We start from the raw sequence: 18,393 nt of genomic DNA, 5'->3' as shown, positions 1-18,393 counted from the left end.
TAAAAAACATAATTATATCTAATTCAAATCTATTGATTTTATAATGATTTTTAAATACTTGTTAAATAAAATCATTTATTCCACTAATAAAACTTTCAAATAATGAAATGTTATATTTCATTTCACTCTGTCCCACTTTATCACATTTTATTTCATTAATAACTGTTTTTTTGGGTTCCATCATATACTCTCAAATATATATATCCTAAATGTTCTTTACTTTGATATTTCTTATATAACTCGATCACTAAATAACCTTTTAACTAACTAAACAACTTCATCTAATTAGTGAACTTTGTTGAAGGGTAATTTTGATATTTTAAAACCATGAAATAATCTTAACTGAATTCCTTAACCTCTGTGAAGTTATCAATAAATTCTTAAAATAAGGAACGGAAGGATTAGTATAAACTAGAAATGATATGTATATTTTGTCCAGGCCATGCATTATCAAGTTTTATCCCATGCGTCTTTTTCTATATATAAGACATGTTTATAAAATTAAACACAATAAAAAGAGAACAAACTAAATAATTCAATATCGGTTGAAACAGAACCATGACCTCCAAAACTACACACACAGTGCATCTCTGCATATACATATATGCACGTGTGTGTGAAGAGTGAAATAATATATACTCCATTCGTTAAAAGTGTAAGGCATTTTTAACCGAATCTCACCCTCAATAAAGTAGTTAGTTATTTTTAAACTAATCCTATCTTTTTATATTTACCTTATTAAATACCTTATAATAAATATAAAGTCACTCTCAATAGGAGCACTTTTGGAAAAAAAAAAGGCAATGATTACATTTTAAAATATTAAAAATATCCTATATTTTTAAACATCCAACTCCTCAAAAAATATTTTACATTTTTGAACGGAAGGAGTATATATAATACTTGGTTTTGTGGTTGAGCCTCAAAGATAAAAATATAAAATGAAACCAACAAAGGTTCGGATCAGGAAATTAATGTTTGAACCTCTATTAAAAGATGATATCAATACATTTAGTATTAAGTCATATCTCAAATAAGATATACTTGTGCATAATTTAAAAAAAAAAAGAGAGATTTGAAACGAAACAGCTGTCCATTATGTTTGATACATTAGAACCAAATTCTGCAATGTCCAATTTTATAGGGACATACCCTACCATCTCTCTCTTTCTCTCTCATACACACAAAGACGCAAGGCTATTAAAAAAAAACATTAATTGTTTATTGAGTATTAGAACAACGTCTGGAAGAAAGGACACAAATGTTGGCTTCCGAGTGGCTAAAAAGAGAGACTTGCTTGATTGTTTTGGACGAAAGAGATAAAACCTAAATGTTTCGTGATGAGAAGGAAACCTTGCTTTTTGATATTTGATTTTTGTTCGATCAATATTGCTGGTCTTTCATTCTGTGTATGTATGTGGTATTCTGATTTTATTTATAAAATAGAGATAATTATTTTTTAATTCTATTTATAAATTATGTTATTCAATTTTTATTACAATTTTTTTCTATCTCTCATTAAATGATGGCAATAAATTATTTTTTAATTATGATATAATATGTTAGAAATAATATATAAATAAAAATTGATGAAATATTAATTCTAGATGACAAGATTGAGAAGATTCTTCAATTATTGATAAAAAAATTAAATTAAAAACTTAAAAAGGTTTATATATATATATATATATATATATGTAATTAATGAAACAACAAGCGACGCAGAAAAGTACATATAATACAACAACAGACAAGTGGAACTTTTTAGTTTTCATTGACCTAATTACCATATATAAGGAATCTTTACACAACCTTAAAAAAATTAAAAGAAATTGGTAATATCTTTGTATATTCAAAAAATTACAATATTAAAAAAAAAAGTATTTGAGATTAAAGAACCCATGCTTGTCTCCCTCCACTTTTAAGGTCTCACCACCGCTCAATCTGAATCTTCTGGGGCCTTGTTTTCCTGTGTGCCTCTGTGAGAGACACATGACTTAATTAGATATTTTATTCTGCTATTTTTTGAGTTAAATAGTAATTTAATTTTTAAATTATAAGTTTAAGAATGTTTGAAACTTTAAATTTATTTTTTTATGCAATGTTCACCTTCAATTTTTAAAAATAATACAATATAGTCTTTATCATTAATAAAAAATTAATTCTAACTATTAGTTGATGAAAAAATGATAGAAAAGGATATCAAAATTACAAAAGAACACGAAAATTTTCTTGGCCATTTTCTGTGCCATTATATGTAATTTTTTGATCCTTTTATATAATTTTTTTGGTCATTTCTAATAATTTTTTTGATTCTTTTTTATCATTTTTTGTCAATAAACTAACAGTCAAAATTAATTTTGATTAACAATATAGGTTACATTGTACTGATTTTAAAATTAAGGGAGAACGTTATTGTATAGAAAAACAAGTTTAAAATTATAGACACAGGCCTGCAGTTTAAGAAATAAATTGCCATTTAACCATTATCTTTCTTTTTTCAAAATTTCATCCACAAAATTAAGTATATGAAAATATTAACATAAAGTTTTTTAATTTAAAAAATTGTCAAATTAAGTTACATATAGAGTAAAGCAATTTTATAATAAACACTACCAATTGATCCACACGATCAACGTATATAGTGTGGCTTGAATTTTAAAACTGATTTAAAAATGTCATTTTCAGTTTTTCACCAAATTTAAAAAAACACTTTTTGCATTAATAGTGCAATGTTCAGTTCTTTTATGGATTTACTTTTATGCAAAGAATTCAACGCCTAGCTCATCTCATGTATAGGGGTTACAAAGTAATAGGGCCTATCGATCAGCTACATTTATAATTTGTTGGGAAAATTTTTCCGCAATCCCATTGACCAAACTTATAAATAGTCAGCCCCTTTAAAATTTTAAAATGTCAATTCAATCCATATGGGTCGCACTTGGGCTAAATTAAAATTAATTTCTTAAGAAAATAATACAAATAACCTCAATTCTCTTAAATAAAAACAACCGACATAAGGAAAATGAACAATTGATATGAGAGAATTTTACAACTCTTATTAATAATATAACATATACACCACCATCAATATAAATAAATGAGACTAGACACAAAAATAATTCATGTAGGAAAAATGAACAAATACTGTATAGAAAATAAATAATTAACATAAGAGAAATTTGTAATTCTCATTAACGGCATAATACTACTATGAATATAAACAAATGAAATTATATGCATGAATAATTCATGTAAGAAAAATGAACAAGTACTATATGAAAAATAAATAATTGACGTAGGGAAAATTTAAAACTTTCATTAATAGTATAATATCATTATGAATATAAATAAGTGAAGTTAGGTGTGTGAATAACTCGTGTAGGAAAAATAAACAAGTGTTGTATAGAAAATAAACAATTGACGTATGGTATTGGAATTACCTGAAAATTTAATATCAATTTAGCCCTAGTATAGGATCTATAGGAACTAAATTGATATTTCAAAATTTTAGACAGTTGGCTATCAATATGTTTGATCAAGGGAGCAGCAATGAAATTTTCCTTTATTTGTTTGGACCAAATTTATATTGTATGATTATTAGAACGGATCTCATGTATTTGTATAAAGTCTACAAAATAATTTACACTACTTATATATATATATATATATATAATGAATTCTATAAAACTTTTATAGATATATATTTGATAATTAATTATTGAAAGTAAGAGATAAATTTGAGAGTGGTAAGATCTACAACTCTATTTCTTTCTTCACCATACAGCCCAATAAATTGTAAGCTATTGAACTTTAATGTTTTTAAGGGTTAATATATAATTTGAACATTGAACTATAGATTCATGGGTGATTTGAATCTTAAATTTTTAAAAAATATATTTTAAATTCTAAACAATTAAAATTGGAGTAATTAAGCCCCCACTGTTAAATTTTAACAAACGTCCGTTAACGTTTTAAAAATCGAGACTTAAAGTGCGATTTTCACCAGATTTCATTTTCCCTCTCTCTTCACCCCCATTTGGTGAAAATCATACATCAGACACCATTTAGATGAATGTTTGTTTAAACTTAACAATAGGATAAAATTACATCAATTTTAATTATTTAGGGTTTAAAATGTACCTTTATAAAGTTTTAGAGTTCAAATCCCCCTAAACCTATAGTTTAGAGTTTAAATTATATATTAACTTTTTTTTTAATATTATGGTGGTCAATTTTTTTTAATAGTACAAGGAATAGGCTACATATACTATATCTCCTAATAATAATGTACTGATGGCAAAGAGTAGAATTTTTTTTAACTAAATTGCTATATATATAAGGATTGAAATTCAAACTTTCAATTGTTTATTCAAGCAATGAGAGTCCCTGCCACTTATACCAACTTTAATTGGTGAACTTTAGTTTTATTTGCATGCTTGATGCTTATATAAAAATATATAAGTATTTATAATTAGAAAAATTAATATGCAAATCTTTTTAGTGTTTCTCAATTTTAAATTAGATCCCTATAATTTATTTTGTTTTAATTAAACCTTCATAGTTTGATTGATTAAACATGTTAATCCCTAATTAAGAGTTAAAATCCTTTAATGTTATCTTTTGAAAAATATAATTAATTTTTTTCTATTTTATTAAATGATTATGTAACTCTAGAATTAATCAACTAATTTTTATTACTGAAAATGTATATAATTAAGTTATGCTTTTTAAATAAGTTATATATATATATATATATATATATATAATTTTCATAAAAATTAATAAAAAAGTAAACATTTCATTAAATCAAATTTTATTTTCTTTTTTTGGGCTAAAAGTATTAAATCAATTTTCTATAAATTTTAAATTTTTTTTTGGAAAAATTAATCTTTTATTTATAATTTTAGTATTTAGCGACTAATATATTTAATCGATTAAACTATAAGGGTTTGATGAAAACAAAATAAACTTTGAAGATCTAATTCAAAATCTATGAAAACTAGAATGATCTATTGATTAATTTTTCCTTTTAATATAAAATTTGTTTAAAAAATCACATTATTTATAAGTTAGAAGTATGTTTGCTCAAAATACAAGACCTTCCAAGGTTTAATTTCTAGAGGTGTATATAGAATAGCATAATTTGAGAGAGGATAATCCCTTAAATGACACTTAAATTTCTCAATAAATTAATCTCATGGTTGTTAGTTGTGAGATACCTTGGGGAACTAATAAAAATACAAGACCCACATTCTAGTCTATAAAAATATTTTTAAAATATTGAGATGGTCATCATAATATTAAAAATTGAAAATGTATGTAGATCTAATGGTATATTTTCAATTACTTCATATTTTTATAACTTACGTATGTAAAAAAATAATCAAACAAATTAAAGTCTAATTTTAAGAGTTCCTAACTATATGATGCAATATCTCCCTTATCTAATCCCAACTAGCTACCAAATGTAAGGTAATCAAGGATCTAACTCCAATAATGATTACCAAATTGTAATTTTTAAAAATGGGATCTCAAATTTTCATAGTTTAAAATAAATCAAAATTATTTATTAAACTTTCAAATAGAGTAAAATAATGTTTTGAAAGTATGAGATATCTCGGAGGAGTGAAAATACTCAAAAATAGTTGAAATTTACAAGACATGAAAAATGGAGCAATGTGTCGCAACTTGTACACATGTGCCACGGCTACCCCTTTTTTGTGCCACCCACCATGCGTTGCGGCGTGTTGTAAGTTTTTAGCCATAAGTTATGCTGTCATTTGACAGCAAAGTCGAGCAACTTTTGACATACCCTATTTTTCATTTGACATTCGAATGAGATGATCAAATTTAGGTATTTATGGAAAGCTTTTTTCATAAACTAGTTATTGACATGAGTTTTACTGCCAAATGAAGTCACACGAGGAAGTTAAATACCCAAATACATTTTCAATCAGTTTTACAATTTTCACAACTCAATGGTATCTAAAACCTTACAAATGTGTCAAAAGACATTCCTAATATCCAAATTATATTCATTGTATACAACATGTCACATGCACATATACACCACAGTATCAAACTTTCACTCCTCAACCCCTTTAACAACAAAACAAAAAGGGAAGGTCTTTGTATTATATTTAACCACAAATAATCAAAATTATGATTGAATGAACATTTCTACACTTGCACTAGTATTTTGGCCTAACAACATTCACAAATCTCATAAGCAGCATTACATGGCCCAAAATACATTCCAAAGATCATAAATAACAAAATAGTGTAAGTGTATGCAAGATATGACCTAATTAGTAATATATCAAATATTACTCAAAATAATTAGAGTTAAGAGGCTATACAGTAGGAATCCTAAATTCCTAAGCCTCAATATCCTTTTCCCTATCTGTACCAAAGCTAGAGCTTGTAAAATATTAAAATAGAAGGGTAACTTTAGCCATTTAGCAAACAAAGTACACCTATCTGATGCAGTTGTATATCAATTGATTTAAATACATAAAAAGGGGGTTAATCACCCAAAATAAACCATTTCATATAACATAAATTATCATTTTTCAAATTAATTCATTTACACATTTTGCATCTCAATTCACAGAGTACATTGCCATAAGACACATAGATATATGACAATGACTCAATTCATTAGTTCCATATGCATTGCCACATTACAGTCAATCATGTAACCATAGCACATTTACTATCATGATGTGTGACAAACTTAACAACCATGTAACATATTAGATAAATACTCGTATGCATGATCAATTCCACCTTATACCCTCCTTATATCTTCTGACTAAAGGTATGGGCTATAATATCAAACAGGGCTCCATCTGTGCGACTGAACTATCCAAACTCACTAATTATAAGGTGTGATCCGACTAAAAATCATAGAACTCACTTTCAGACCATGATTTTTCCCACTCTTAAATTTCTAGGGTGTCATATACCTTAAGCTAACCTCCTTAATAAATAGGTAGTGTAATCTCTCTGAGGTTAAATTGTAATTGAATCTAAAATTATGGTAATCTAAGGTTTAACCCTCAAAGGATTACCAAATTATAAAGTTTTATAAAAGATATTTCTCAAAATTCTTTTAAAGGAATCCCAATCTCAACAATTCAAATCTCAAATATGATTTAATAAGTCCAAATTAGAGTTTTAAAAGTAAAGCAGAAGTTTGAAAATCAATTAGAACCCAGAATAATGAGTTTTAAAATTCAAAAACAGATTTTGTGTAGAAAATGACACATGCGCCATGGCTTACAGTATGTGCATTGTGGCGTGTCTTCTCTGTGCCATGTGCCACTGTGCATTGCAAGAAATTTGATAGCATCAGTGCTATCATTTGACAGCACAGGGAGCAAACTTTCGACACATCTCAAATCTCCATCTTACGTTTGATTAAGGTGGGTTCGGTGTCTACAGGGAGCTTTCTCTTAGCTCTAGCTAATGGCACTAGTTTTACACTTAAACTCATTTTTTAATAAAAAGTTGGACACCAAAATTCATTTTAACTACTTTTTCACAAAATCTCTCAAATGGGGTGTCCTAACTCAACCACACGTGCCAATAACTTACATCAACCATCTGACCATACTCAATGGACTCTTGTGGACTCGTGTAACGCACTACACACAATAAAGAACACTTATCTCATAAAATTACCACTCAATCTTGATTTTCACAAAACATAAAAGAGGAGGAAATGTTATACAAAATCCACAATTTCATTCGAAATTTTTCAAAATACATATATTTCTACTTACATAAGTATTTTGGCCCTATCCACAGGTTTACAAACAAAACTCACTAGCCTAGGGCATAAAATACACTAGTTATACATAAAATCATGTAAGTATTGCATAAATCATATCAGCTAATCCTCATTGGCAATTATATTAACAAATACACATGAAAGTAACAAAAAAGAGGCATATAGAGGATTACTCCACAAATCCTAGACCTCTGTATGTTTTTCCTTACTCGAATCCAATGAGCTAGGTCCTAAAAATATTGAGAATTGAGGGATGAGTACAACCACTCAATCACCAAGTTTCACTTAACCCATACAATTGCATATCCATTGTAAATTGATGCAATTGGACAAATAAGCACATAAAACACGTAACCCTCGGCCACGATTCATAAAACTAACAACCATGTGATCGGGCTTACCACAAAGCACTTTATTATATTATTTTAGAATTCATAACATAGGGTCGCAAAAATAACAACTATACACCCTTAATACATGCCGAACCACAAAACTAATAATCATATGGTCGGACTTATATGCATAATTAAATGCCAACTTTATATCTTCTTGTTACTTTCGATAAGAAACCGGTGGCTATCATATGGCTATATCCTTCATAGACTAACCTAACCTTTCACTTGTGAGAAGCTACCAGGCTAGGGTGAACTCACTCACTTATATAATTTGATTTCTGCTAATATTAACAACCATGAGATGTCATATCTCTAATCTAGCCTCTTCATGTATCGGTGGAGACTAGTTAGGATCGAGCCTCTCATAGAACAAGTGGGACAATCCCAAATCAACCATGAGATAAGGGCTACCTCCTGATTTCAACAGTTAATACCGAGGCTAGTTTTTGATTCCAACGGTCACTGCCAATACCAAATGAATTTTAATCAATCTCTTCCTCTCCCTAGGCGAACTCCCGCCAATAATCATGCTATGCACATTTCTCATATAATATGCATTTTAACAATCAATTCAAAATACATGAACTCACATAATTCAATACTTTACAATTTAATACATAATATATCACAATTCTCCACCCATAATAATAAATCATAATCAATTTTATAAAACACCAAGGGTGGCAAAATTGAGGTTTTCTTTCCAAAAACTACTTCATAAATCAAATACTTTGTCAATATACATCATTAATTTAAATCAAAATTTACATTTCACATACACAATTAACATTCAACTATAAAGAATAAATTTCTCTTGATTATCTCAAACCTTTGATAGGTCAAAAGTTTGTCCCTTACTATACCAACTTTTTAAAGCTTCAACAAGCTCAAATGGTGTCAAAAATGAACCTCTCTACATCCATACCACAAGAATATTATCATTGTCTAATTCTTGAAGCTTTATCAACATATAACTCTACACACTTTATTTTTATCAATTTATAATCACTACTTATTCATACTCAATGGGCTCATTAAATTTCATTCATGCACCGTATCATTAATAACACCTCAAACTATCATTAATGTACATTAACCTCTCCCAACTACCATATTTATGTTAATTTTCAAATATTAAATGTTTCCATGGACCAACCAGTTCTAAAATCATCATTGTGGTGTTCCAATATATTAAATAACTCCCATTAAACTTATTTTAACTAATGAAATTAGACCCATACTCCTATGGACTAAAAATCCATCTCTCAAATTAAATCCTACCATAAATCATCATAAATGAGGGAGAGAAAGGAAGAATGAGGCTTAGATTACCTACCTTGGGTGTTTGGGAGCTTCAAAATGTCAACAATGGGAGCCAATGAGCGTGCCATAGTAGAGCTCTAACGTTCTCTTCATTTTCTTCCTCTTCTCTCTCCTATTTTCTCGCACAAATACGATCTGATTTATCAAAAATTTTACCCCTGCCTTGTGGTGCACTTTGCCCCTCACCGCTGTGCATGGCACAGAGAAGCCTATTACATTTAAATTTATCTCTATGTACTACGGCAGACCAACCACGTGCCACGACCTATGGTACAAAGAACAATTCTTCACTTTTTCTTCCTCTTTCTTTACTTGGGTGGCCTGCTACCGATCTGGACCAACTTCTAGGGCTAAAGTTACAACAATTTTGCCAATTTAAGCCCTTCTGGCCACACACCTCATTAACTCACTAGTTACTCTCATTAGGTTAATAAATCAGGGTTAAATTTTTTCAGATGTTACAGGTAGAGATAGCTAGGTTGTAGTCTCCTGACAAATTATGAGATATTCGCTCGACAAATAGTGGGACAAGGCTATGCCTTCATACACTGAAAGGTAGCCATAAGTACTATATGAATTTTATCTACCCTTCTCCCTAAGTGAACTCCCGTCAAATGATCATGGAATGTACGATGCTCACGCCTTTCACAATTTCATTTATTCAATATCACACATTGGATTTTATGATATCAAGCTACCCAAATGAGCATTCATATCATTTTAAAAAATGTTCTTCACTTTCCTAAATCATCAATTTCTTCATTAACACATAATCATCATATCACATATCATTATGCTTCTCGTTCCAATATATATATATATATATATATGCATATTTACAATTCAATCAATCATCAAGGTTTAAAGCATGCTTTCACATTCACAATTAAATCATACATGCAAATATGCACATTTTTATAATTAAAACTCAATAATAAACAACTATTCAAAATACGGTTCCTTTGATTTCCTCAAATTTTTGAGAGATTTAAAGGTTTACCTTTCAATATCTTGCTTCCAAGCTTCCTTTTTAAGCCCAAAATGGTGCCCAGATGATTAATCTGCAATTTATAAAGTCCAAACTCAATTAATAATGCTACAAATTTAACTCTCATTTTCTATTTCTAAATACTCAATACCCTTATTTCTTACATTTATGCTTACTCACTGGGTTTAATGGCTTCTATTACTCCCAACAAACAATACTCAACTCATATAGGGTCATTAATGTCACAACAGCCTTCATATCTCCATATTTATCACCCATTTTTGGACATTAATGAAGCCCACACATAAAAAATGTGTACAATCCTCAATCACTTGTTTAAATACCTCAAACAACTTTTATTAACTTTATTCGAGTTAACAGCTTTGGACTTATAACCTATATGGACAGAAAATTAACTCCACACCTCAAACCCTAGCTTTAAACTAGTGTAAGGAGGAAGGGGAAGGATAGAAAGGACTTACTCTAGTGATTGAGACTTTCAAACCCTCTCAAATCCTTCCTAAGATTGTGCCTTAGCAAAGCTATCTTTGTTCCCCTCATTTTTTTCTTTCCTCTATTTTTTGACACTGATTCGCAACTTATTTTTGTAGAATTCACATCGTGTGCCGTGGCACTTGTACCACGTGTTGTAGCATGTAGTACAGAGAAGACTGTCTCATGTCTCCTGGCCCTGTGTGCCACAACGCACCACACACATGCCGCGACATGTGACATAGAGGATTTTCTACTTATTTTTCTTCACTTTTTGATGCTTAAGTGATTTAATTTTAGTTTGAACTCAAATTTATACCTGAAATCCCAACTAAAGACACTCATTAGTCTCCTTTAACTACACACCACTCAAATCCTACTTAATTATTCTTAATTAGGTTGATCATTAGAGGGTAACTTTTTAGGATATTACACATGAAGCTATTTAGAACAAGTAATTAAAACATGGGAGAACCACATCTTAAGGCCCTTAAAATTGAAAAAATTGCATTTAAGGTCTAATACATTTTGAATTATTTCTATACGCCTAAAGATCCTAAATGCAAATATGTTTCTTTTCAGATTATCTCTCAAATGCACAAGTTTTTCATGTGTATGTGCAATACAATGTCCATGAAGAACATGAAAGGTTTATATGTGAATAACATAATATTCATTTATTATACATAGTCCATATGATTAAGTTGAACAATAATATATAAATTTCTTAGGTGTATATACGACAATGTCCATAAAGAATATGACAATATTCATACGTGAACAACACAATATCTATTTATCATACATAGTTTGTGTAGTTAAAGAAAAATAAGTCTTTTCACAAAAAAAAAAAAACATCCTCACATTTGGAGTCTTTGGGCCTATAAAAATAATTCAAAATATGTTAAGTTTTAGGCGTGATTTTTTGAGAGTCCATTCCGTGCCCATCCCTTCAAGGACTCATCTGAGCCCTTAATTTTATCCTCAATTGATTTATACCATTTATTTTAAATTTATAATTCAGTATTTTTAATATTGTTTTATTAAAATAAAAATTTGTAAAAAATATGAAAATCTTAATATTAAATATGGATTGTCTTCTAGACTCAACAGGAGATGAGTACTATGTTACTTATTTCAGTTGATAAAATTCACAATGATCCAAATTTAAAAATTTTTATTTTTAAAAATAAAATATTAAAAAAATAAATTTAAAATAAAATGATAGAAATTATAGGATGATAAAATTAAGGGCTCAGATGAGCTCTTGAGATGATGAGAACATCGACAAGGTGCAATTCTTCTTTAAAATAATTATGGGCAACAATTGAAGAGTCAATAGTCCACACGTAGTAGGTATTAGGACTTCCTTTTCATGATATAAAAGCAAAAAGGCAATCAAAATTTGAGAAGCTAGAAGCTACAAATATTACACGCACACATTCTCATTTGAAAAAAATAACAATAAAATCTATAAATTATATAAATGATAATATAATATTTTAAAATATTTTAATTTCATTAAAATTTCTAAACACTTTTGCATTAATAAAATTTAAATTTAAAAAATTAGTTTACTTTTATTGATAAGTTGTAATTTTTTATTTAATTTTTATGATTTTTTAAATAAAAATTATTATTCCTTAAATAAAAATTATAATTGAGGTTTGTCATTTATATAATTCGGAGAGTTTTTATTGTCATCTTAGAGAAAATTATTTATAAGTCTTATCAAATAGACTTATTTACAAATAAATCTTGTAAAATTTAAAAATTACAATTACGTCTCTTAAAGCTTGAGTGTAATTTAAAATTAAACTGTAAAAATAATAATATTTTTATTAAAAATACATTATATCAATAAAATAATTAATTTACAACTACTTTATTAGCAATTTATAAGTATAATTTTAACTTTTTATAACTATAATTTCACATATCCAATAGTTAAACAATTATGTGTTATTAACCATGTTTAATATTAATTGTTTAGAACCACTTTATTAGTAATTTATAACTATAATTTTAATATTTTATAACTATAACTTCATATATCTAATAATTAAATAATCAGTTTAACTATGAGATATGTGAAATTATAGTTGTAAAAAATTAAAATTATCATTATAAATTACTAATAAAATTATTGTAAATTATTTAATTGATGTAATGTATAGTATATGTTTAATAATAATATTATTATCTTTTTATATTAATTTTAAATTACATTCATGTCTCAAGAGATCTAATTATGATTTTTAAATTTTATAAAATTTATGTACAAATAAGTTTGTTTTACAAGATTTATATATAAATTTTTTTTCTTTTAATTTTAATAATATATAAATAAAATTGAAGGAGTAAATGGAAAAAGATGAGAGTAGATATGTGACTTAAATGCGAAAAGGCAATGCAACTATCTACCCTTCCCCTCACGAGTCACCAAATTCAATTCAAAGCTCCATTTCATTGTCCTGTGGACCCTCTTCGTCTATATCTATCTTTCATTAATTGGACGGTTCCTAATTTCTTTTCTTTATATACCCCTCACCAATGCGTTTTTATTAGTTCACAACCACCCAATTTCACTCTTTTCTACGTTGATCCTATTCTATCATGTTATTGAAAATCTTATTAATTACTAAATTAATTAAGATAATGTTTTAAGAATTAATAATAAAAATTATAGTCCGACTATAGTTAGATCAATCATAAAAAAATATTTTATTAAATTTAATCAATACACTAATTTAATGGTTCATGAATTAAATTAATCCGATTGACTCTTTTTTTTTTTGTATTATGATTACTAAACACACACAATCAAAATTTTTGTTCATCTCTAATAAATCACTTTCCTCGACCCAACTCGTGGTGGCACAATTAAAGTCCGAAAGCTGCAATGAAACAGGCATGTTCAGTCTGCTTCGGTGGCTGCTAAATCCAGTTCACACATGCCCATGCCTAACTCTCTTCATTAATTTCAGTCTATAAAATTAGTTCTCCATCATCTTTATTACTCCCTCTTGTCCTAATTATGGAGCAGGCAGAAATTTTTTTTATCCTATTTATAAATTATTTTACTAAATTTTATTATAATTTTTTTATTTTTTTATTAAACGTTGGAGAGACAAAATATATTATTAAAGTATGTAAATTTGATAAGGATAAAATTAAAAAATTATTATATTTTTAAATAGAGTTAATAAATTTTAAATTTTTTTTTAATTCTTATAAAACATATTAAAAATAATTTATAAATAGAATATGTGTAGGTGATACAGGTCTCTTGTACTCCCTTCATTTTTTGATGTTAGGAAAACTATTATTTTTTATTTATTTTTATACAAGAAAAATCACTTATTTCAATAGGCATTTAATATATATTTTTTAAATCAACTCTCATAATTTATATTAATAAAAAAATAATTAATGTATGTTTATGTTGATTAATATAGGGTATTTTAGTCTAATTTTTTTAATTTTCAAACATAATTATTATGGTTAATTGACTTTATTAAATTATATGATATAGTTTTTTTATATATAAAAACAGAGAGGGTATTTTTTTTATCATATGGTATGGATGATGTGGTATTTATAAGTTGTACTCTATCAGTTTCTTTTTTCTTTTTTATTGTTCAAATATAACTTTTTATTGGAGATAATTTCATTTGAAATATAATTGAACATTAAATGTGGATATCTTTATTAGCGAGAATTTAAATCTTGGTTTGTCATATTATGAAAGACTAGCCTTTTTAACTAAACTTAAGCCTCATTGATTGTGCTTCCTCCATTTCTATTTATAAGACAAATGGAGATGATTTTTTATTTTATTTTATTTTTAAGTCATATCATTAATTTTTTTTACCAGTTTATTATTTCACTTTTTATTAAATTTTGGTGAAAAAATATATTATTAAATTAAAATATGTATATTGAATAGGAGGCAAATAAGTTGAAAATTTATTAAATTTTTAATGAGAGTTAATAAATTTTAATCAAAATTTTTTAATTTCAATAAACATATTAAAAGTAATTTATAAATAATATTTAAAATAATAATAATTAATTAGACATGCTTGCCTCTAGCTGTCTGATATTTTTATTGAAAAAAGAAGGACTCATTAATGCATGACACTGGTACTGTTTCTTCGATATTATCTTTTGTTTCTTTTCAAATATAATTCTTATGTTTGAGTTAAATGGGTGGTTCAGTGATAACACCTCATGAACCAGTCGCAGTCGGTCATAACTACATAAAGGTTATTTATAGAAAACTTGTATTTAAAGGCTTGAAAAGAAGGTTGTTCACATATAAAAACTAATAATAAATCCCATTTAAAAAAAATCATATTTTCAGTTTAACAATAATCCCTTTTATAGCGATCATTATATGTAAATAACTTATTTTCCAAGTCCATTCTCCCTTATTTATTAATTTATATTAAAGTACTGTCAATAACCTATTCAAGAAACCAATGAATGCACTCTAATAAATACATAACCTAGCAAGTGACTTTCACTCCTTCCTGTCGTGTTTATATGACAGGAATTTTTTTAAATCTTATTTATAAATTATCTTACTAATTTTTTACCATAATAAATTTTTTCATTTATTATTAATTAAATGTTAGAGAGAAAAAATATATTATTAAAATATATATATTTAAATAAGATAAAGTTAATAAATTATTAAATTTTTAAATAGATTTAATACATTTTAATTTTTTTTAAATTTTAACAAAATATATTAAAAGTGATCTGCAAATAAAATCAAAAGAATACTTCCTTCGTTTAAAAATATAAGGTATTTTTTGAGGAGTTAGATGTTAAAAATGTAAGGTATTTTTAGTCTTTTGAGGTATAATTATAGCTTTTCTTTTTAAAAGTGCCTCTATAAATAATGACTTTATATTTATTGTAGGGTGTTTAATAGGGGTAAATATAAAAAGATAAGGTTAGTTGAAAAACAAATAACTATTTTATTGAAGGGTGAGATTTGATTAAAAATATCTTATATTTTTAAATAGAGGGAGTATATTATCATGGGTAAAGACCAGTGTTTTTAAAATTAGATTAGACCAGATGGTAGGACCGGTCGGATTGTTGATCGATTTGAATTCCAGTTTGGTTCATATGAGAAACCCGTTTTGGAGGTTGAGTCGGGTTAGGCCGTTTCGAACTAGCAGTCGGATCAAGAACCGAAATCAAGCCGGGAACTGGATCCGATTTTCAAAAATCGAATTGTTCAAAAAATTTTTTTTTATTTTCTATCAAATTTTTTTTAAAATGACTAATTTTTTTAATCATTTGATATTATGTTGTATCATGTGGCTTGTTAAATCATGATAAACTTAAAATATTTGGTTTTTTAAGTTAAATAGCAATTTCATATGTATTTCTTATATTTAGATTATTACATACATATATAATTTTTTTAATTTAATTATTATGTTATCGGTTTGACTATTGATCCAACTTGATTGAACTATACAAATTATGAATTACTGACTTTTTCAATTCAATATTCGGTCTGATTTTAAAAATATTAGTAAAGACATCCCCTTATGGTGATGCCCACCCGTGGGGCCCTCTAATAAATGCACTCTACAAGGCAACGTTGGTTCGGTTGAACAAGTTAACAATAGTAACCTATTTAATTCTCGCAGGATGAGTTGCATATATTTATGAATTAATATGTATCTTTGCTCTTGAATTATTTTCCCATGAACACCCAACATTTTTAACTAATATTTGTTATAGTGATTTCATTCCTAAAGTAATTAACATGTAGCATATTGTTAAGCCCATCTGACACCACAAATGTTATTTTTAGTCAAACTTAAGTTTCAAATAACATTTTTAATAATCAATGTTGGGGTATTTAACATCGAAGGAAAATATGCTATGTTTTATTTATTTTAAAAGTAAAATGTTACGATGAATAGTTTACGACATTGGATGCTATTTGAAAAATAGTTTAGGGTAAAAAATATACCTCAACCCTATATTTATTTTGTAAAAAATATAATTGTTGGTCCCTATATTATACTTTTAGCATGTGACTCCCTGATAAATACACATTACAAGATAATACTTTCAGCGTGTTTTGATATTAGTTTACATACTTTTTTTTTATGCTTCTAGTCCCTTAATTATTTTCATTTGTTTGCAAAGCTAGTCTTTATGTCTTTAAATACGATAAAGACTTAACAGTGACTAAAATACATATAAACCATGTTGCTTATCGTGCTGATCACTTGTTAAAATTATAATGAATTATATAAAAATAAGTGGAAGGCAAAAAGAAATAAGAAATACATTAAATCAGAATCTTAAACATGGGATGAGCAAAGCTTCAAAAGGAAGATGCCACATTTCGGGTACAAAGACAAAGAGGTTATATATAGTAGTCATTTTACTTGCATGATATCCAACAACTCATTATAATTTTACTAACTGATCATCAATAACAGTATTAATAAAATTATATAAACATCAGTATATTTAACTTTTTCAGTGACAATAATGACTAACATTGCTGACAGATCAAGGAAATGTAAAGGATAATAGGTAACAAAAGAAATTTACAGGGGATAATATCAAAATTTGCTAAAAATATAGGGGTAAACAGTTTTATTGTCTCCTTATTTATTTATTTATTTATTTATTGATATATGGGATTGGAATACTCTAAACCAATTTGAGAGAGTGAAGGAAAAGTTTAAGTTATCGTGCAGCACACTATCTGTATCATTGAAGATAGCGTGGCATAAGGAGAAATATGAACATGAATGGTGAAGTGGTTCAAATAATAACTACTATAGATGACGACCGTACACCTCTTCAACACTCAACGAATTGAATGCATGCACCAATATTAATAAATGAGTGAACTGACCCATTATGTGATCCTTTTACTCTTCCTCATGGGGTCAAGATTTTTATTTTTATTTTTTTAACACAAGTTCAAGACTATACTTCCTCCGATCTTATGTATAAATTATTTTTAACATGTTTTATTATAATCAAAAAAAATTTTAAACTTTATTAACTTTTTCTTAAAATTTATAAATTTTCATCTTTACTCTTAATAAATATTCTTAAATCTCATTACTGGTATTATTATTTAAAGTATTTAATAAGGGTAAAAATGTAAAGAGAATCATTGAAAATTGTCAAGTGTCTTATAAATTGAACCACATTTCTTCTTTTTTTGTCCTATAAATAGGACTAGTGGAGTATCATTGTTAACTAATTTATATTTATTACAAAAGTTAGTTAAGGTCTAAAATATAAATAATTTTTGAAAAAATTTGCATATTAATAAAGTCTTCATTCTTATAAAAATATATATATTATTTTACTTTTTTTTACTTTTAATCTCAATT

Source organism: Prosopis cineraria, unplaced genomic scaffold, assembly GCF_029017545.1.
Source record: "Prosopis cineraria cultivar Desert tree isolate PC_DT_omini unplaced genomic scaffold, ASM2901754v1 PC14, whole genome shotgun sequence".
Taxonomy (NCBI): domain Eukaryota; kingdom Viridiplantae; phylum Streptophyta; class Magnoliopsida; order Fabales; family Fabaceae; genus Prosopis; species Prosopis cineraria.
The sequence above is the reverse complement of the archived record's forward strand: the minus strand, read 5'-3'. Positions refer to the sequence as shown.